Source organism: Ambystoma mexicanum, chromosome 2q (genome assembly GCF_040938575.1).
Source record: "Ambystoma mexicanum isolate Mex_15411 chromosome 2q, UKY_AmexF1_1, whole genome shotgun sequence".
Lineage (NCBI taxonomy): Eukaryota > Metazoa > Chordata > Amphibia > Caudata > Ambystomatidae > Ambystoma > Ambystoma mexicanum.
The window spans coordinates 1,135,700,210-1,135,713,710 of NC_090924.1; the positions used below are offsets into that span (position 1 = coordinate 1,135,700,210).

General features: G+C 45.5%; 1 protein-coding gene across 5 annotated transcripts in view; it reads left to right on the forward strand.

Annotated features, from left to right (window-relative positions):
• Nucleotides 1-13,501, forward strand: part of SNX13 (sorting nexin 13) — a 2,094,218-nt gene that overhangs the window by 1,397,122 nt on the left and 683,595 nt on the right. The gene's annotated exons all lie outside the window — the stretch shown is intronic.

Consider the following 13,501-nt stretch of genomic DNA (forward strand, 5'->3'; position numbering starts at 1 on the left):
TGAATGGCTGGTGGCAGTGTGGTAAAACCTTAGTGACTTTTTAGTCTCATTACTCGCAGGCTGTTGAATCGGTCTCGGTACTGCACAGAAGGGCCACCATTCTTCTAGAATGGTGAGATCCTTCTTTTCTGCCATTTTTAAGTATCCTTGTTGTTTCTGAGGACTTCCCCTGTCTTTCTAGCTGGGAATGACCTCAGTGGAAGTTTTATCTCCGGCGGGAATCCTTTGTATTCCTCACCTATGCTCCAGAGTGTTTGAGAAGGCAGGAAGCGAGGGAGGAGTCCAAAACTCAGCAGCTCTTTGTCTTTCACCTTGCCTGAAAGGAATCAACTACCAGTGGGGGGCTGGCTGTCCTGATTGGACAGCCAGACAGCCCCTTTCTGTAAACTGCAGGGAGAGATTATAGAAGTTGTGCTGTAGTTCCTGATAAATACTCTGAACCTGGAAGCTGCTGACAAGTCGACCACTGGAGCTGGAACTGAAGAGGAAGATGAAGAAAAGACTGCTGTAGGGATTTCCAGCAACCTGAGATCCTTCTATTTCTCCAGCATTGGATCTTTCATAGATTCACTGAATATTACCTGTCATCAGGCTGGGAACCCTTGGTAACATAAAGCAGTTTAAACCTAAGCTATAAACTTTCAATCACTTTTGTGCTCTATCATAGTCATTCTTTAGTCCTATTGCTCAAAGCCAATGGGAACACCTCCCGTAACTTCTCCCCTGTCGGCCATCTTCAGATTTATTTTTACTGCACATTCATGTAGGGAGTCCTCAAAAATCATCTCCAACATTTCCACGATTACATTTGGATTTTAACATCTTTTCCATGAAAAGTATATATTTTTCGACACCAGTGTTGGCGGCGACAGTGCTAGCTTCATGGACCGTTCCCACCATGGGTAATCTGTGCAGTTGGGCCTACCTCATGGCAGAACCCACGAGGAGGATCCTGTTCAAGGCCTGTGCCCGCTGCGGACTGAAGAATGTTTATGTGGAGGATCACCACAATGACTGTCTCTACTGACTTCATCCTCACCACGTCATGCAGGACTGCAAAATCTGACAGTCGTTCTCCAACAAGGCACTGTGGGATGCCTCACTATCGTCTCATTGCGAGGCTCGAGGACAACGGCAGGACCTCTGACTACGCTTCGGTGTGGAGTAATGTGTAATTACGGCAGGGCAGGATGGTCCAGCGAACCCCCTCTAGTAAGAGGTCTAGGTCTCATGTCCTCCAGGCCACTAGAAAGAAAAGGCAGAAATACACCTCCTGTGATGAGCCCGTTTCCTCGAAGAAAGGACCGTTCCTCACCAAATGTCAGTGCCCAAGGGGTGTCGCAGGGGAGGAGAGCCAAGGCCCTTTCCATCGCCTCAAGGTGGAGACGTCTTCTAAGTCAAGATCTGGGGACCACTCTTCGCCTTCAATGTAGAAAACAGGCTTGTAGAAATCGGCTGACGACCAAGTCTCACTCCAGGTCGCCAACCCCAAAGCCATTAACGCCGTCCAATGGCACTACATCAACACAGCCGTCAACGGCCACGACTACCTCCTCACGGATGAAACGGTCATCGGCCACGACCGCGTCATCAACAAAAATGTCTATGGCCACAACCACAAGATCTCTTCCATGGCTGTGATACCCTCGTCAACGACAGTTGATGGACAAATGTAGTTCCTTCCATACCATTGTTACCACTGATATTGTCACTGGCGTCTCCGACACCCACACCAGCAGTGTGTCTGCATTAACGGCCTGTCCATGGGCATCATTCCCTAACCTTGGGGCGGCCTTGCTGCCGGGTGGTATTGTGGTGTAAGAGCCAAGTCTCTCCCAATTGGAGGAAGTGGAGGAAGCAGAGGAGGAGGCCATCATGTCACAAATGTTGCCAGAACGCAGGACATCACCTCCCAGAAGTTCGCTGCGGGGTGAGGCAAGCCTGATCAGGCTACCACCTTTACCCCACTCTTCATTCTTCTCAAGCCATCAATCTACCAGATCCATTGGTGGCTCTGCAAAGAGACCTGTTACTGGACATTTTATCTACTCTATCCACTCTGGTGGCGACCTTGCAACAACAGCTGCCGGCACAAGCCCTGGTTCCAGAGCCTGTCAGGTTACCTCGCAAAGATGTTCCCGGGCCTCCCTTGTCTCCCCTCCTGCCCCCCCCAGAAGGGGTAAGCACCAGTCAGTACAGCAGCGGCTTTCGGATACTGGGACAGACACATATCCCAATGACGGGGTCTCCACGTACACAACCCAAACTGATGAATTTGACGTTTTCATCACAACGGATGGGAAACCAAATGATGTTCCACTCAGGGACTTGCCCCCTGATGGAGTAGGGGCCTTCCACACGCTCTTCCAGGGTGGCCATGATGTTCGGCCTTGTGCCAGGGGAGCAGCGAAAGGAGAGTGTGCTGTACCAGCGCAGAGAGCAGAGCTGGAAATCTGTCACGTATATCCCACTGTTGGAAGACGTCTGGGAGAATGGCCTGATCACCTTGGTGCATCCAGCGACTACCCCGGCTAAAAAAAAAACGGTTCGACAAATAGTACAGAGCTCCAGTGTGTGGTGCCGCATGCCTCTGCAACCAACTCACACCAGACTGTGTTGTCTCGTCAGCTGCCAGAAAATGGACAGCCAACCCATCTTCATCCTGCTATGTCCCCCCAGACAAGGAAGGCCTTGATGCCTTCGGTAAGAAGATCATTACCACTGCAGCCACGACTATTAGGGCAGCTAATGCAGTCGCCATATTTGCACGTTAAGATCGCAAGCAATGGTGCAATTTGGGTCCTTTGCTGGAGTTCCTGCCGGATGACAAAAAGCAAGAGGCCTTGGAAATCTTCCATGAAGGCGAGTTGGCATCAGACCATGCCATTGCGGTCTCTGTGGACATTGCACGTTAAGATCGCAAGCAATGGTGCAATTTGGGTCCTTTGCTGGAGTTCCTGCCGGATGACAAAAAGCAAGAGGCCTTGGAAATCTTCCATGAAGGCGAGTTGGCATCAGACCATGCCATTGCGGTCTCTGTGGACATTGCCGATACTGGTTTTCGCCAACTTGGGAATGGAACCGTCCCAATCCTACGTAGGCAGGATTGGCTCAAGGCCACAGATTTTCGACCAGATGTACAGTCCAAGGTCGTAGATATACCCTTTGACGGATCTGCCCTTTTCGGGGAAAAAAGGTGGATGAGGCCTTGCAGTCCATAACAACAGATACGGAAACCGCTCACTCCTTGAGCACACTACAGCAAAGGCGCCAGCCCTTTCATTCAGGAAAAGGGTGCTATGCCAGGACTTCCTGGTATAACCGCACCAGTCGTCCTCCTCTTACAAGACCCCAAACTCATCATTAGATCTGAGGTGCTCAAAAAGGTTCCTAAAAGCGCAAACATTCTTCATGGTCACACTACAGCAGGTGTTGTCCCAGCTGCAGCAAGGGGATTTCCTGGCGTCCCTCGACCTCGAGGATGCCTACTTTCACATCCCTTATCGCTTCTCACACTGGTGCTACCTACGCTTCATGGTGGCAGGAGTACATTATCAGTTCAAGGACCTCTCATTCGGCCTGCGTTCTGCTCCGCAGGTGTTTACCAAATGTATTGTGCCAGTGGTGGCTCACCAGTGGTGGAGGAGCATTCACATATACCCGTATCTAGACGACTGGTTTAGTAAGAGCCCCCCTCCTATCCTCTGGCAGAAACCAACACCCCCACGACCATCCAATGTCTACAGCTACTGGGTTTCTCCATCGACTTCCCAAAGTCGTGCCTGGTTCCAGAGCAACAGGCCCTCTACCTCGGAGCAAGACTCAACACCCTGAGACGAAACGGTGGCAGATCTTCTACACAAGGTGTGCTGTCTCAAAGGTGCTCAGGTAACGCCAGCTGCAACTACAAATCACTACTGGCAATGTTGTCATCATGCATCCCGTTGATCACCAACTGCCGGTTTCACATGGGACCGGTGCATGAATTACTGCATGCCCGCTGTTTCCAAGCGGCCGTTCCTGGGACGACTGCATTGCTCGAACACCGGTTTTCAAACTGAGTGTTCGCTGGTGGTCAAGTGAGGGAACATCTGATGAACGGTGACCCCTTCTGGTTGTCGGAACCTTCAGGCCACTATCATGACGGATGCTTTGCTGAAGGGCTGGGGGGCCCACTGTCAAGACCAACACACCAGGGGCATTTGGCCGGAGGAGGAAAGGAGCCAGCTCATCAACCTCCTAGAGCTATGAAAACGTTTTTGCACCCTGAAGTCTTTTTGTCCCCTCCTGATGGGAAAGGTGTACGGATTTACACCGACAACACAACGTCGATGTTTCATGTCCGCAAGCAAGGAGGAACAAAGTCGCCACAGCTTTCCAGTGAGGCCCAAGCCCTGTGGTATTGGGCTCTACAGTAGGGCATGTTTCTCATCCCCCTTCATCAGGGATTCGGAACACTGTGGCGGACTCACTCAGCAGGGAATTACACTCTTGCCACGAGTGGAAACTGCACAGCGAACAGCTTCACTTGTTGTTTCAAACGTGGGGCATCCCGGAGATCGCCCTCTTTGCCACCCACGACAACAGTCACTACAAGACCTTTGCCAGCCGCTTCCTCCACCCAGAGAACTTGGAGGTGTGGGGGGGCACCTTTGCGTTTCCATGGGAAGAGAAGTTTCTTTATACATTTCCCCGGATTCCTCTGGTGCCTCGAGTCCTAAACACCTTCAGACTGTATCGGTGCAAACTGATATTTGTGGCCTCTGCGTGGCCGAGACAGTTTTGGTACTCTGACTTCCTTGCCCTCTCGTCCACAACACCAATCAAGCTGCGGCCACACCATTCGCTCCTGTCCAGGAATCCGGGAGCGGTGCTGCACCATGACCTGGTCCCTCTCAATCTGACCGCCTAGCTCCTGTGTTCTTATAGTTTGGGGCTCTGTCCGTTTCCGCAAGATTGACAGGCGATCTTGGCCACGGCTACAGCTCTGTCCACCTTGAAATGCTACAGGAGCAAATGGAAACGTTTTCAAGTATATGATATAAGTCATTTATAACGTGCCTGTACACAAGTGTTTCTAGGAGCGATAAGACAAGGGAGGGAAGACTCAGGGAGGACAAGACAAACAATCTTACTAGGCCTTATGTCATTTAGATAGTGCAACAATGAGAAGTGCAAGGGAGAAAGGAGTGGAAAACAGGGCAGCAATGCTCTGAGTAAGTGCAGCCAGGGTAGCATGGCTCTGGGTAGTGCAAGGAGAACAAGGGACTGTAGGGTTACAGTTACAACCCCTAAGTGCATGGTAAGCCCAGAGGCAGTGCAAGGGTGACTGATCAAGGTGGTCCGGCTCAAGTTTGAGAGGGGCAGGGGGAGCATTTCAGAGGGAGAGACTCTACCACCCTTTCCCTGCCTGGAGAAGCGTCTAACTCTTAAAGAGTTGGAGGTAGATGAGCAGATGAGCGAAGTGCTCGAGAAGGAATGTGGGATGTATTAATCCACTTATACTCTGTCCTGCGGCATCACTGTGTGCTGATGGTGCCAGAATTATCAAAATGGCCGCAAAACCCCTATGCGCGCCAAAACCTATGGAAATCGCGCTTTACCACGCAAAAAGATGGCTGCCAAATCTACCATGCATGTTGTCAGTGGTGGAACAGAGACCTCACTCCTGAAACATGTCACTGGGCTGCCCAACAAGTAAAAATGGAGACTGCATGAAAAGCAGTGTTTTACTGAAAGAAATCCAGAATCTTGTTTTCAAATCTTTTTCTGGTTGCTGAAACTGCAGAATGCCGGTCCAAAACATCATGAAACATCCAATATTCTTGCTGGGTGTTACTAGTCACTTCATTCAAGAAATCATTATGAACATACAATGTCATGAAAAGCGGAATCTGTCATCAAAACATTCACAGCAAGATTGTGCCTGCCTGTGAAATCTGTCAAAATCTGGGCACAGTACCAGCGGCCGCCTGTATGACAGCTGTCGGGGGATTGCATTGTTAGGCAGAAACCTGTGCAGTTCCCTTTGGGACCACTGCAAAAGATTTAGGACTACAGGTGTTTGGCAGTAAACCCACCTGGTAGCAGTCTGTACCACACAGATTCACTTGGTAGCTGTGGCTGAGCAGTCAGACCTCCCTCAAGAAGAGTTAGGCAGTATACAGAGTATTCACAATAGGTCATGAGAACACAATAGAACAAGTAAACACTGACCAGGGCTTGGTGTAAAAGAGATATAATTATTTATTTAAAACCACATCTAGAAAAACACACAGGCACTAATAGTAAGCAATTCAAAAACACGGTCACTAAAAGATATACACTCCCTTGAAAGAATATTATACAAGTCTTAAGTACAGCCCCACTTATTTTCAGACAGCGGTGAGCGCTTAACGTAGATGGCACTCTAATAATTCGTTTTAAAGAGGGAGAGAAAAGCAGAGAATAAATTAAAAACAGATCCCAACACTTTTTCACGAACACAACAAGAGAGGAAGAATTCAGAGTCAGTAGGCCGGATCCGCTTTAAGAGGATCAAAACGAAATGTGTCCAAGGTCACACGGTTGCAGTGCACAAAAGTCTTGTAACGGTTCAAAAAGGAGTTGGACCAAAGAAAGGGACCAGTTAGAGGGTCAAGGCGGCCAGCCCAGTCCAGAAGGTTAAGTGGTGGTTATTACCTTGTAGCAATCTTTAGAAAGGGAGGCCTGGCGGACACAGTACCTTAAAGTGGTGAGAACACTCCAGCAGGGGCAGTTGTTCCTGGCAGCGGATGCAAGTCGGTGCTTCGTCCAGGGGAAGAGAGGATCTTGTCGCGGAGGAAGACAGGAGTCTGTTGCACTGCCAGGGAAGAAACCAGCCGCGGAGTTTCTCAGGTACAAGGAGTGGTCTGTTGATTCGCGGTTCAGGGGTAAGTGGCTATCCGGCCGCCAGGGTGCTTGGCACGGGCAGTTCGACCACAAACCGGTCTGGGGTGCGAAGAAAAGAAGGTAAACTGGTTGTGCCCACCAGTCAGGGGAAGAAGCCTCTCCAGCCGGGAGATCTTCTCTGTCGTCGGGAAGTGGTGAGTCGGTTCCGCAGGGCTCCACCGGTGGTGTCGTCGTGGCAGGTCGGCTCAGCTTCTCCCTCGTCGGATTCTCAGGTCCTGTGGCGACTTCTGAAGTTCCAGTCCCCAAAGCCCTGCTTTTATGCAGCATACCCCCATTCACTCAGCCTAGCTGTCAATCAAACATGCTAAGTGGTGAGCTGGCCGGCTCACCACTTGGGCCAATCACACAAGAGTGCGACTTGAGTTACCAAGGTAACTCAGTCCAGGGTGCCTAAACCCCCTCCCACATCCCCTGTGGTACCCAGACAGAGTGGCACCACTTTTGGAGGCTTCTGTGGAGAAGCCTGCCAAAAAGTGGAAAAAAGGGCTCGACTTGGGTTGGGGTTACAGAAGAGAACACAAACGCCATTTTAGAATCGAGTCCTGGAAAAAAAATACCAACCGGCGAATTAATATTAATTAAATAAACCGGCGGTATGTTCGAGGCTATGAGAATTAAATAATTAAAGTTGGTAGCCTCGAACAATGGGAAAATCCCATAGGGAAATATTCGCGGTCGAATATAAAAAGTAGTATCCACTGCCACCAGCCAAAACACGATCAGGGGGGACGGAGACGTGCCCCCTCGACTAACAGACCCCAGGCCAATCGAATTGCCCCGACCAGTATGTCCACAATATGATGGTTTGTACTGGTTTCTGTTAATAATTTGGGACTAGTAAAGCCAATGGTGACTTTACATGCCCTGGGAGACGGTAGTCAGTCCAGGGTATGGAGTCTATGGTGGAGTGTCACTATGACACCCCTGTGTTACTGCACGGAGGGTGCTGTGTAACACACGTAATAAAAACACATGAGACCCTATGGAGTAAAGGACCCCATAGCCCAGAAAACACATTAACAGTAAAAGGAACACCATAAATCATGTCCAAGAGTGGGAGAAAAAGAGTCTCACTCTTGTCAGGAGAAAAAAACAAACTCCAGAAATCCAGCAAAGCTGCTGGGGGACTCACTAGGTTAGGAAATTTAGCCTAAAGAGAGAATTCTCCCTAACACACATCATAAGGATTTAAACTTGTACAATTGTAATCTAATGTCTGAAATTTAAGTGACCTGTCATTGAGAGTAACCTAGGTTGTCACTATTTAAATCTCATGATTTAGAAGCTGGAATAAGTGTTCTAGCTGCTTGTTTGAAAATTGCAAGTTTGTTTTAAACCAAGAAAATAATGTAACAAAATGACATTTAAATGTAAGCCTGACTCAAAGCCAAACTAGTAAAACAACTTCTTCCCACAAAGCCCAGGCCCCTCTCTCCACCGGGAACTCCCACCCATGTATGATTAAGGGGTGGGAGGAGAATTTGGGCTGCTGTGGGTAGGGGACAATGGACTTCCTCCAGCTCAAGGAGATGCTAATTAGGAAGGATCGTAAATGGCCTCTGCCAAAAGGAAATGGGAGGAGATTGCTCCTGAGCTGCAAGAAGAGGAAGGAGGCGGGGACAGGCAACCATTTGTTGATTCACAAGGACAAAAAGCATATTTTTAAAAAGATTGATAATTTACTGTGTAAGATTGTAACAAATATGTAAACCCCAGAATTGTGAGTTTAATTTTTGGCTGCACATTTTAAGAGACTCCATAACTCTGTGCTATGTTCTGGGAAGTCATTGTGGAAATTATTATTATTATTTTTTTTTATTATTTATTGTTCTAATCAAGCATAAAAATACTTGATTTTTTCAACATTAATTCATATAAAATTCTATGATATCAAAGTCAATCAACATTCATATACAACAGCTAGTGAAGCTAAAAAAGATTTAACAATCTTTTTTCTTTTTTTTTTAAAAAACAGATGTTAAATAAATTTCCAATATTATAACACTGTATTAGTTGATATTCTTTTTCATCTTTTGTTTGCGTAGTTTCAAACCATAAAGAAAATTTAATATAGCATACCTAACAGATTTTCTTGTTGTATGGTATAATAAGTGCCACAATTCCGAAGTCGATTCAATTAATGATCCTTCAAATAGAGGTTTAAAATGTACAATTCTCTGAGGTAGCAACTCCACACATTCTGTACAAAGATGGCTCAAGGTTTCAGGAACAGATAAACAAAACCGACAGGTTGCTGCATCTGGTGGCAACATTTTCCTTCTGCATAATACCTCATGAGTGGGCCATATGTCTAAACGAAAGCGCATGAAATCATCTCTTTGGTGCGAATTTGGAAAAAGTATCATATACGGTTCAATCATACCATACCGTTTTAATTTAAATGGATTGTTTTTGAAAGATTTATACATGGAGCAAGCCTCCCTTGATTTTTATTCAGTCTATTTTCCATAATTGTTTTTTGACTGCGTCGGGCCTCTTAATTAACGTAGCGTCAGAGATGTCTAATTGTCTTAGGATTCCCTGCGCTTTCGTCCGCCATAACATTGGGAAACTATCTTTTGATTTTAACAAGTAATTCGCTATAATGTACATCAATCCTTTATACGTTCGAGCACTTATCAAACATTTTCTGTACATTGCACAAGGTTTCCATTTATAGATTGCATATAGTGATAACAGCCCCAATTCATGTCTTAGTAACACTGTAGGAGTCGACATTGGCAGATTCAAAACTCGTTTCCAAAAACTACTCTCCAAGGTGGACCAGTACTCGTAGGTTTTGATCTTAAATGTTTCACTGCCATATGTGACAACCGGCACACATTTCTTCTTATAATATATTATGATGGGTTTCAGAGAAAATGTGCAAAACTTGGCTTTGATCAATCGTGCCTGGGAAAGAGTCATGATTGCTTTTCTCCTTATATACTTTTCATAACCCAGGGCACTTGGATGTTGGGTTATTAATGTTCCCAGATAAACGTAAGCATCTACTGACTCCAAATTTTTTGATTGTAAAGGCCATTGGTGGCATTTGGTTCTCTGCCTGGCTGTACCAAACTGAATAACCTTGGTCTTTGAAACATTTATGGAAATATGGTTTTGCTCGCAATAAACCCCCAAGGCATTTAATAAGGCACGTAAGCCGTTCTGGTTTTTAGAAAGCAAGACCATATTGTCTGCATATAATAAATGTTTCACATGGATATTATCTATTTTCGGTGAATCTGTCAAGATGCGGTCAAATCGGGCTTTGATATCTGCAATAAAAAAATTGAACAAGGCTGATGCTAGGAGGCATCCTTGTTTCAATCCGCCAGCGGTCTTAATCGGCTCTGATAAAAGACCTGTGCTGTCCAGTCTGATTTGAATTGAGGTGTTCGTGTCAAATTCAACTATCCATTTAAGGATTGACCACGGGCAACCGCTATTCATCAATTTTAAATACAGCAGCTCTCGCGGGACAGCGTTGAACGCCATTCGAAAATCAATGAAGGCAATGCATAACGGTTCCTCCTTCTCCTGTGCTCGATAAATGATGCTATTCAGAGTGATAATATTTATTCCTGTGCCTATTTCAGGTATAAAACCTGTTTGAAAAGTATCACGCAAGGAACTGTTATCCAGCCATTCTTTCAATTTATTAAGAACCAATCGTCCAAAGATTTTACCAGGACAGTCTAAGAGAGCTATGGGCCTGTAGGCTTTTGGATCCGCTCTATTGCCTTTTTAAAATATTGGCACTATTACGGATTGTTTCCATGTGGGCGGTATTTGCATGGTTGTTAGTGTATTTTGAAAAATGTGCATAAGGATGCCAGCCCATTCATACGGATAGGCTTTAAACATGCCATTTTGCAGACCGTCAGGTCCACAAGCTCTGGAATTACTCAAGGCTTTGATGCATGTTAAAATGTCACTCAGCCGGATTTGAAAAGCACATGGTATGGAATACAATTGAAACTCTGTCTAAATTTTTGAAGGGCGATTGGTAGAGCTGTTCAAAATACATTTTCCAATCCTCTTTTTGTACTGAGTTACTCAGAACCGCTGTTTGTGGGCTCGTAGAGACACTATTCATACAAGCCCAAATGCCGCTGGTCGATTTCTTTACCAGTTGTGTGAGCATGTGCTCACTATTTTGTTGTTGCAAATGAATTTTCAGCCTCTTTAGCCATTGGGCATAGGTTTTTTTAAGTGCTTTTGCATCATATTTCTGAGATTAACGGGATGGTGTATTAAAGCGCTTATGTCTCTTTTCAGATTGGTTTTGGCTTGTTGAATCTGTATGTTGAATGGATGATGATGACTAATTCTAGTTGTGGATTCCGAAGAACTCGATTGCTTAAACAATTGCATTTTGGTCACATAACAATTTTGGGTGTTAGTTAGATTGTCATTATCCATCTCATGAAGTATTTTCTCAAAATACCAGAGACTTTGAGGATTCCACTTAAGGCGATTGCCCTAGTTGTTAATAGCAGTACACGTAATATTTTTGTTACTCTCCTCAACGTGCCATGGAATTGGAATAGAGAAGCATAGGACTAGCTTGTTGTGGTCACTTTCACCCGCAGATACAACAACCATTGATTTGATTTGTGGCAAGAATTCTTTGCTTACATAGATGTAATCCAAAATAGCACCGGAGGTGCCCCTCTGCCATGTATTACAAAGAGGGCTGTCTCCGTTGCAGGCATTGGTAAGCATGATCAGGCCTCTTTCCTTCATAATTCCATTCCACATGTTTTCATCGCTCGTCCATAAGGTCTTTTGAGTTGATAATAGGTGCAGATTTAAATCCCCCATTATGAAAACAACCCCAGATTTTGTGTCCGAGGCAATATTGTCAAGATGCCACAGGAGGGTAGTGAAGAAGGCTTCTGCTGTGAGATTAAGTCTGCTCCAATATATGTTCATAATGGTTATGTTAAATTTTGCCACAGAGAGACTAACAACTTGAAAGTACGGGGACAGGGAGTAGTGCATTCTCCCAGTAAACCCACATGACTTTTTAATTGCTAGTAGAAGACCTCCTGATGGTCTACATTTTGATTTTTTTGAACGCCAGTGTGTCAAAAATAATGTGAGTATCCCATGTCGGAGATTCCATTAGCCACGTTTCTTGCAATGCTATGACGTCATAATCTTCCAGCGTACTTAGTTTCGAATTTATGAAGTGACTGTTGCCTCTTGTATTCCACGACATTAGTTTAATGGAAGTTTGAGTGATGAGTTGTTATGACCTCCATTACTCACTGGTAGAATTGTCGGGTTCCGTCTGTCATTGCTTGGTTGGTAGATGTTTATATATGGTTTATCCTCCTGGTCATCAGAAGTACAATTTACTTGCGTTAGTGTAAATCCCATATCAAACTTGTCCATTCTAGCCTGCCATGTCAGATTGTATATTAGGACAGATTTAATGTAGATGTTAGCTTCAGACGTATTTTCGTGACTGGCAAATTCAATCAAGTCGAGATCAGGCGATGTTAATTCTTTTAGGATTTGGATTTCAGTGCATATATTTAATATGCATGTGCGATTAAGCACATATATGTTTGAAAGGGATGATCTCGACATTTCAGATTCAGACACGGTACACCTTGCCTTTTTTCGTATATTGCCAGTTGGGATTCGCTAGGGCCTGCAAGGACAGCTGAGTCTGAGTAAGCGACTTTGGATGCGCGTTTGGTTCTTGATCATAATATCTGCTCACTGCACTCTGCCTTTGTAGTAACGGCCCAACTTCTGGGAAGGCACCATTAGACTGCCTCGATGGCATGGAAGTATGATGACATGTGTCACTTATGTAGGATTCAAGAGAAGCTTTAATCAGTTCACGAAGTTCTTGCTGGGATGAGGTGTTAAGCAAAGGATTGTCCACGATGGTTAATTGAGTTTTGCATACGTCGAGAGTGGATTGCGTTTGGCGCTGCAAGTTAGCTGCTAGACTCGTGCTCTCCGATATTTTCTCAATTTCTTCTCGCCCATGTTTTTTCAGTCCTTCTGCTTTTTGAACGATTGATACTGTGGCCTTCATGGGGTCGGGAACTTTTGTGGTTATAGACACATTGTTATTTTTAGCTACGTGAGTTATGGAGGGGTCACTCTTGTGGGTGTTCCCGATTTGATGAATCTGGTATGCCTTGATGGATTCTCTGATTTCCTCTCTTAAGGCTTCAACCGTCATCAGCTGCTGCAGCGTATTGGCATTGGCGATGGAATGTGACTCTGTCGCTTTCGCTGGATTCTTTTCCTTGAACATGGTTGTGTTCGTTGCAGGAGTGACCATCTTATTCACATCCCGAAAAGCTAGCTCTCCACTTGCTTGGGTTGCTTGCTTGGTTAGTGCCACTAGGGTGTCTAGAGGTTCATATGGCACTATTTTTTGTGTTGGCACGCTTATTATCTGTGCTGACTTCATCTGTTTTGAATTTTTATGTTGTAGTCTTACGTACTTGCGTTTCTTCAATGTCTGATTTTTAGAGTCAGTTTGAGTAATGGGTTTATCCTGTATTTGGTTTCCATTCTTGGGCGGCTTAAATTC